This window comes from Musca vetustissima, unplaced genomic scaffold (genome assembly GCF_032173495.1).
Source record: "Musca vetustissima isolate MV318-11 ecotype Yass unplaced genomic scaffold, APGP_CSIRO_Mvet_v1 utg20063, whole genome shotgun sequence".
NCBI classification, from domain to species: Eukaryota; Metazoa; Arthropoda; class Insecta; order Diptera; family Muscidae; genus Musca; species Musca vetustissima.
In genome coordinates, this window is record NW_026888364.1 from 77,317 (window position 1) to 85,970 (window position 8,654).

Sequence of the window (8,654 nt, forward strand, 5' to 3'; positions counted from 1 at the left end):
CGGACAAAATTAAATATTTGATCTATTATGATATATGAAAATATTCTAAACAGCTAAATTGGAACAAATATATATGGGGAACTGTATCTAAATCTGAACCGATTCTAACGAAACTTAGCACATGTCAATCTTCATTTAAGTCAGTACGCTATGCAAAATTTTGTCACAATCGGGCAAACTTTGAGAGTTTATCTAAAATTGGACAAATATATTGGGTTATATGTAAATCAGAACCGATTTCAAGAAAACTAACCACACATCAGTCTATACTGAATTCTGTATGCTGTGCAAAATTTTGACTTAATCAGATAAATCCTGGAAGTTGATGATCCATTTACATGAAATCGGATGAGCTATATCTAAATCTGAACCGATTTCAACAAAACTTAACACATCATTCCATACTCAATTCAGTATGGTAGGGTAGTACATAAAATCGGACGATAATGCATATAGAAGCGTTATGTAAATTTAAACCGATTTCCACAATACATACATTAATCTGGACCTAAACTGCTGTCCACAATTTTGTTTTAATCGGACAAATTTTGTGAGCTTGGTGCACCATTTACCTAAAATCAGACGAAAATTTATATGGGAGCTATATCTTAATCTGAACCGATTTTCTCCCCTCTCAATAGGGTTCGTCCTTGGGCTAAATAAGTGAGCTGAACCAAATTTCATATCATTTGGATCATAAATGCGAACTGTACTTTGTTTACAATTTTACATCAACAGAGGGACGGATACGCATAAATCGACTCAGAAAGTGATTCTGTGCATATTCTCAAAAGGAACCATGGGACTATGCAATATGCTTTTGCCTGTCACAAACATAGGAACAACTCTAGTTTATTAAAAACGATCTGATTTTCTGAAAATTTTTCCAGATATAAGTATTTTTACCCTATTTTTTGTATTATGGGGATATATTTTTTCTCGGGGACGTACACCGTTATACCAGGTTCTACGGACCCAGTACGCTCCCAAAGAAAAAATTATATCCCCATCATTAGGGTAAAAAAATACCTACCTCTGGAAAAGGTTTCAGAAAAATCTGATCTTTTTTACTAAACTAGAGTTAGCCCCAAACATATGCACAAACAAGTACCACAGTGTTTGTTTGTTTTGTATGATGTACCTCGATTTCAGAATGTACCTCGATTTCAATGAATACAGGGTTGCCCATATTTGACGGACCCGTCTGGCAACGTCATAACTTTTGACAGAGATGTCACATCGCTTAATGACATGCCGCGTTTGAAGCGTCAGTCCAAGCAGATTTTTACCATGAACCAATACACGACACGCGAGCGCTCTGATATAGTTGAAATTTACATTCATCAGAAGGAGTCAATTGTGAAAACTCAACGTGCTTTTAAAACATTATAAAATGTGAGAAGTGCGCCTTCTAAGAACACCATTAAGCGTTTATACGAAAATTTTTCGACTGGTAAGGCTCTTTCTAATCCGAACAGGCCATATAAAAGTCGACCAAGGCGATCGGCCGAGAATATCGCTGCCGTACGAGCCAGTGTTGAGAGGTCCCCAAGAACATATCGCTGCCGTACGAGCCAGTGTTGAGAGGTCCCCAAGAACATCGCAAAAACGCCGTTCTCAGCATTTGGGCATGGCTCGGTCCACTTTACAACGGATTATTCGCATTGATTTGCATCTTTTCCCGTTCAAAATTCAATTGACGCAAAGAATGTTGCCTGCGGACAAGCCTCGTCGATTGGAATGGCCCCAAAGAGTCATCAAAATGGCCGAAGATGACGACCAATTTTGGAACAAAATTATCATATTCGATGAAGCCAATTTAACATTGAATGGGACCGTAAATAAGCAAAATTGCTGTTTCACGCCACTAAAAATCCTCAGGACATTCAAGAAGTGCCTCTTCATGACGAACAAGTCACAGTTTGGACCGTTTTTCTTCCAAAATGAAAATGGCCATGCTGTTACCATCTATCAGGAGCATTATCGCGATATGATGACCGATTTTGTGATGCCAATTATTCGTCGAAAGCGTATGAGGCAGTTCTGGTTTCAACAAGACGGCGCTCCACCTCACACATGTCGCATAACAATCGATTTTCTGAAGAATTTGTTTTCGGGCCGTTTGATGTCGAAAAGTGGTGATTTGGACTGGCCACCGCGTTCGCCCGATTTGAAGCCGCCTGACTTCTTCTTGTGGGGATATTTGAAGTCAAAGGTTTACGTTAACAAGCCAAGGACCGTAGAAGAGCCCAAGGACAACATTCGTGAAGAAATAGCCGCTATTCCGGCCGAAATGTTGGCAAAAACGGTGGAAAATGCAGCAAAAAGGGCACAATACGTCATCAACGCCAGAGGCGGCCATTTGAGAGATATCATATTCAAAAATTGATGTAAGCAAATCTACTTGGAAGATATTAAATGCCAATTAATTAACAGGAACCAATCGCCAAATTTTTTATTAAAAAAAAAGAACATGGGTCCGTCGAATATGGGCAACCCTGTAAATCGACCTAGAGTGTTTTGGGATAATTGTTGGAGAAAAGTATTGGGTTAATAAAATTGACGTCTTCTTCCTTTAATGCCGATGGGATTAACTAATTTTATCTTCATCTTTAAGGATAATGAGGGTATATACTCTTTTATATGATCAAGAAATGTGCCGAATGGTTTAGACCTCAAGTTTCTTTGGAGTAATTCTCTCGCGGACAATTTGAAATCGAAGGAGTCAAACTTTTGTTTTTTTAATAATTTTACCAAATCTATGTCAAATCTGAAGATGGTTCCCCCGAAATACTCCTTCTTGTTTCTGCCATAAAGATTGAAGATTTTATATAGTCTCACACTTTCTGGTATATCTAGTCAAATCCGACTTCTATTGTAAAATAGAAATCTCATACTTCAACAGCTTTCAATTTATTCTCCATAAAAAATGCACAAAAGATTAACAGTCCTCCATTGTCACTTCTTATCCTTTTACATATAAATAGATTTGCAATGGCTTTAATTACTCTTGCTGCTGCTACCCACATTTCAATGGCAGCAACCTTGTTGCCACTTCTACTAAAACCCTCTTAATAGGCACACACACACACATGTGTCGGTGTGTGTGTCTGTCTGTGTCGGTATTAATGTATGACCAATAAAAAGAAATATATGTTGCAACTTTGTGTGTTATTTCCACAAGAAAAGTGAAGAAGAAGACGACGGCGGGGAAAAACTCGTTTCAATGACATTAAGAAAAGAAGACCCGTTTTCCTTACAATTCGCGACATTAAGTTGTCTGTGGAATGTTGTCATTCATTGTCATTTGAAGTTGGCAGGGAATGGAATAGGAGAGTAAGAGTTTTAGTGGTAAGAAGAAAAAAAGAACACATAACAGCCAGCCATCTAACTAACCATCCTACCAAGCTGTAAGCTGCTGTTACCAGGCTGGCACTCAAAGAAAACCAAGACACGCTCACACACACACACACGCGGAGAACAAAAAATATAAATCTATACCAAAGAAACGAAACGAAAGACGTAAATCTTGTATTAGCCGTTGCAACAGTAATATAAATTGTTAACTATGTGCCGCATATAACGGTCTAACGGCTGTTAGACATAACAGACCAAACCAAACAGGCAGACAGACAGACAAACCAGACGGACGGATAAATAGAATAGTTTTGGAATATGTTTTAGTGTGGTGATGATTCTTTTAGCGAGTTTTTTTTTTTTGCACATTCGTCTTGGTTTCGGTCATGGCTAGTTAAAAATGAGGACAAGAGCAACGACATATCCGGGTAATCTCGATTGAAATGAGATTATACCGCCAACATGCTTATGGTATTTTTCGTCTTTGTTGGTTGTTGTTGTCATTGTTGTCTTAAGTAAACAGCAGCTGATTTGTTGTAATTATATGCCGCTAATTTCGTGTAAGAATTTTTAAAGTTTTGAAGATTTTTTTTTTTTGGAAAAAAGATGAAGACATTAAGAAGAATTCGACGTTCATATTAGATTAGTGTGTAGTTTGATTGAATGTGTTGAGAATCTCTAATACAAAACGAAATAACCGTCTTCCAAGGGCATATAAACTTTTTACGGGGAATTTTTTTAGAAGTTTTGCGGAGATAAGGCTGTCTTTTTTTTGCGAAGTATAAAACTTTTCATACATTTCTGTCGTTTTATTTAACCTCTTTCGAAATCATTTCCACACTAAAAATGAAATCCAGTTTTAAAGAACAAACAGCAGCTCGAGACAGAACAATTGTTCCATAAGTCGAACATAAAAGAGATTTTCAGGCACGTCGATCTAGTGCGCAGTTTTTTCAATCTGAAAGACCATGCTTTGATAGGTTATCATCCTCTTGATCTTTCCATCGAATTCGTGGTGTTCCCGTGAGCTTGCTTTTATATGCCTCTTGAGCTGGGGCATCTTCATTCATTCGAACAACATGGCCTAGCCACCGCAGTCACTGCAGCTCAATACGACAGACTATGTCGGTGTCCGCGTATAAATTGTAAAGCTCGTGGTTCATTCGATGCTGATATTCACCGCTGATATTCGCAGATCGGTCCGTGAATCTTTCTCAGAATTTCTCTCTCAAACGCTCCAAGGGCTGTCACATCTGCTTGGGAAGTACTTATGCTTCTGATCCATACATCAGCACGGGTAGTCTTGAAGAGGGTTTGGTCTGGCGAGAGGTGTTTCTAAATTGCTTACTTAGATCATAGTAGCATCTGTTGGCCAACACTATACTTCTCCGGATTTCAAAACTGATGTCATTCGTTTTATTTATGGCGGTACCAAGGTATATAAAATGTTTAACTACCTCGAAGCTGTAGTTCTCAAGTTCCACAGTTGGTCCCAGTCTACTGGACGTCTTGCGCGTTGATACCATCAGTTTCGTCTTCTCGCCGTCCACTTTGGTAGACTTCTTCTCAATTTATTCAAATGTGGCTATTATCGCTCGCAATGATCGACCCATTATGACGATGTCATCGGCGTAGACGAGTAACATGTGTTGTTTGGTGTACACAGTGTCATTTCTATTCACATTTGCCTCTCGTATGAGCTTTTCAAGGAGGATCGTAAAAATATCTGGATTTAGTGCAGAGTGAAAATCTGGTCTATGGTGGATTTGCCACGTCTGAAGCCGCAAATATTCTGGTATCTTCTGTCCACAGTGTCATTTCTATTCACCTTTGTCTCTCGTATGACCTTTTCAAGGAGGAAGTTTAAAAGATCATACGACAAACTGTCACCTCGCCTGATTTCTCGTTCGGTATTAAAGGGCTCCGAGAAGTCCTTTACGAGTTTAACTGCTGACCTTGTGCGAGCAAAAGTTATCCTGCATAGCCGTATTAATTTTGCAGGAATGCGGATATGGCTGCCGAATGCGGCTTTTTAATCTACGAATAGGTGAAATGTGTCGATGCGTTTTTCGTGGGTCTTTTCCTGGATTTAGTGCAGAGTGGAAATCTGGTCTATGGTGGATTTGTCAGGTCTGAAGCCGCAAATTTTCTGGTATCTTCTTTCCACAGTGTCATTTCTATTCACCTTTGCCTTTCGTATGACCTTTCAAAGAGGATGGTAAAAAAAATCACACGAGAAACTGTCATAAAAAAAATAAATTCTGTAACATGCTGAGCATTCGCAAAGGTATGACATTGTTTTGTGGTTTCCTCTGATCTCCATTATATACAGTCGACGATTTTGTTATATCTCCGATGGAACACATATAGCCTGAGATGATTGCAATGATTTTGAGACAACATCGGTAGCCAATTCCAACATCTCAAAATACATTTAAATCTAAACACTGTGGCCCCAATGCCAGCTGAGAAAGTAAAGCGGCAGCTCCATGGACAGCGCTGTTACGCCACCAAGCTCCAACAAGCAAGCCAGCAACCTCTGACAACCACGAAATCAACCGACAGCAAACATAGCATTAAGAAGATAGAAACTAACTGAACGAACAATCATCAGCAGACAAGAGGCCAGCCTGCTTGCGAGCAAACAAGCAACGGTAAAGCAAAAAATCTTCGTGCCGCAAAAAAAAAAGACTAGCAAACAAAACGCGCACACGAACTTACAACAAAGCATAGCAATAACAACAACAGCAAAAACTTTAACATCATCAGCACCATTCCAACATTCTTTCGGTCGTACAACGACCTCGACTTTGATTTGCAGTTAAACGGACGAACGATTACAAACTAAGCTAAAATACAATGCAACACACAACCCCACACACACACACCGAGATAGCAGCAGCAAATAAAACATATGATTCGTTTGGTGGCGGCGTTGGCTTATTTATTTTTGCGGCATAATTGAGCGAGCGATGGAGAGAACGACGATTGTGAAAGAGAAATTGTGTGGCATTTAAGAGCTTTGAAAGAGCTGAAATGCGTTGTAAGCTTGCTTGATTGGCAATTCGCTTTGAATTTTTTGTTTAGCTACGTGTGTTCGGATTCTTTGTTTTGGACGGGGGGATACCGGTATTGAGTGTGTGTGTGAAGTGCCACCAGGGTTGGAAAATGTGATATTATAATAAATTGATGGGGAGCCTAACCGGACCATCAGGATTATTGGGTATTTGACCAATCAAAGGACTTTGAGTGCTCACATACCCAATATGTACGGTTATAGCGAAATTCTAGTGAACAACCAAATTAGTTCGTTATATATCGATTATATTAAAAATTAAACAAATAAATTTATTTAATAAAAGTAAAGTTTTCAAATGTCTTTGTGCAAACTTCTTCAATGGAAATGGAAATACATTTCTCATTATCTCCAAATCATTTCCCCATACAGACTTCCTCGTCGTCGGCAAATTGTTTCCTGGAACCGTGTCGGACATGCGATCATGTGTGGCGGCGTCATGATGGATCATGTGAATTGTTTTTCAAAATACAAAACATATCACGAAACAGCACCTGCTTCAACAACTTGGTGATAACAATATTGGTGATATTACTCCCACATTTGCCCACCCAAATGTGTACCAATCCATTACTACAGTTCATATGGATTTTTTTGTCGGAATGTTCATAGTAAGTCACTTGGTAATTGGTAGCATTGTAGGGTATACACTTAAGCCAGTGAAAAATGCCTGTAATCTACAAAGGCAAGAAAGTTAGAAGAGCACATAATGAGATTTTGTCTCCCCATGCTTCTAAGAATCCTATGTTCTTAGTCAAGTCCTTCAGTCACATTCCTGTAACACTCCCTTAGATCGAATTCGGTTCGATGGCTTGTAAAAGCTGGACAAAGGTATAGGAAATGTTGTATAATCTCTATATCCTCCCCACACGATCTATACCTGCTGCTGTCCAACGCACCCAATTTTGTGTAAATGTGCCTGTAAACTTCCGTGAAATGCAGAAAATCGGCATATTTACGAACCACATGATTGATACTGCTAAGAACATAGATGTTTAGAGTACTCGCGTACCTACTTTGCGGAGTACTGGAATTACCAGTTAATACAAAGAGTCAACAAATGCGATCACCTCCTTGAATTAGCAGCGGAGCCCATCTAAAACTCCTACTTTTGTATGGTTCGGGTACCCGATTGTAATTCAACTCCTCACCAAGCTGAAACCCTCCCCGCGATTTGGGTATAAACCACCTCCAACACAATGCTACCCGAAGGCCCTACACCAATTACCAGATTGGTTTTAAGGATATACTAAATTAATAAATGTGAGTAATCTAATTCTTAAAGCGTTTCCATATGCGATTCGTTCCGCCAACGGCACTAGGGTATAATAGGTTTATAAATGGACAATCTCGTTCATCAAGCTGTTCGATCTGTTTCGGTCCGTTCGGCAAAATCATTCCTTTAGTTAAATCGTTCTGTCATACACGACCGTTTATTTGCTCAATACAGTCATTACCAGTGTTGCTGTTCCAAAAAAAAGTAAAAAAACGTAAAGTTTGACCGGGCCGAACTTTGGATACCCTCCGCCATAGATATACTGACAGGTACTAGAAATGAAAATATAGCGTACATACCAAAAAGTTAACCTATACCGACATTTCTAAAAACGGGTTATGTCAACCATAATACAAATTTCAGAAATTTTTAATGGATAATTATACCCTCAGCCTTATGTATACAATTTAACACCGTGTGTCTCATCGAAATATTGGTTCTAGACCCCATGTTTCTTTGGACCAACTTACGTTCTAATTTTTTATCTCATCCGCATGATGAAATGATTACAACAGAGTCTTACAAATCTTAGAGATTTGATACCATATACGACTACAAAATACCAAATTGCAGTTGGTCGGTTGAAATACGCGCTCAAGAACCCCAACATACCGAAAATTTGGAGTACCCTTATATGGGGGCTACCCGAAAAAATTGACCTATATTCATAAGTTTTTGTGTAGATATTTGGAACCTATTAAGAACTCAAAATACAAAATTACAGCCAATTCGGTGGAAAAATACGATCAAAACCCCCAAACTACTGTAAATTCGGAGGTACCTTTATGTGGGGGAAGTTTGGTACCCACTAAGAACCCAATGTACCAAATTTCAGCGAATTCGGTTGAAACCCGCGTTCAAGAACCCTAAAATACCGAAAATTGGGGGGTACCCTTATATATAGTTGAGAAAAAGAGCCGGATATAGTACCGATCGTTTATGCTT

The 8,654-nt window shown here is 39.0% G+C and overlaps 1 long non-coding RNA gene across 1 annotated transcript; it reads left to right on the top strand.

Moving 5' to 3' along the window:
* Positions 1-1,177: 1,177 nt before the first annotated feature.
* LOC133336194 (uncharacterized) lies at positions 1,178-2,506 on the top strand. The gene is made up of 3 exons (XR_009754540.1): positions 1,178-1,544; positions 1,588-1,753; positions 2,471-2,506. It is a non-coding gene; the product is annotated as an uncharacterized LOC133336194 (long non-coding RNA).
* The last annotated feature ends 6,148 nt before the right edge of the window (positions 2,507-8,654 follow it).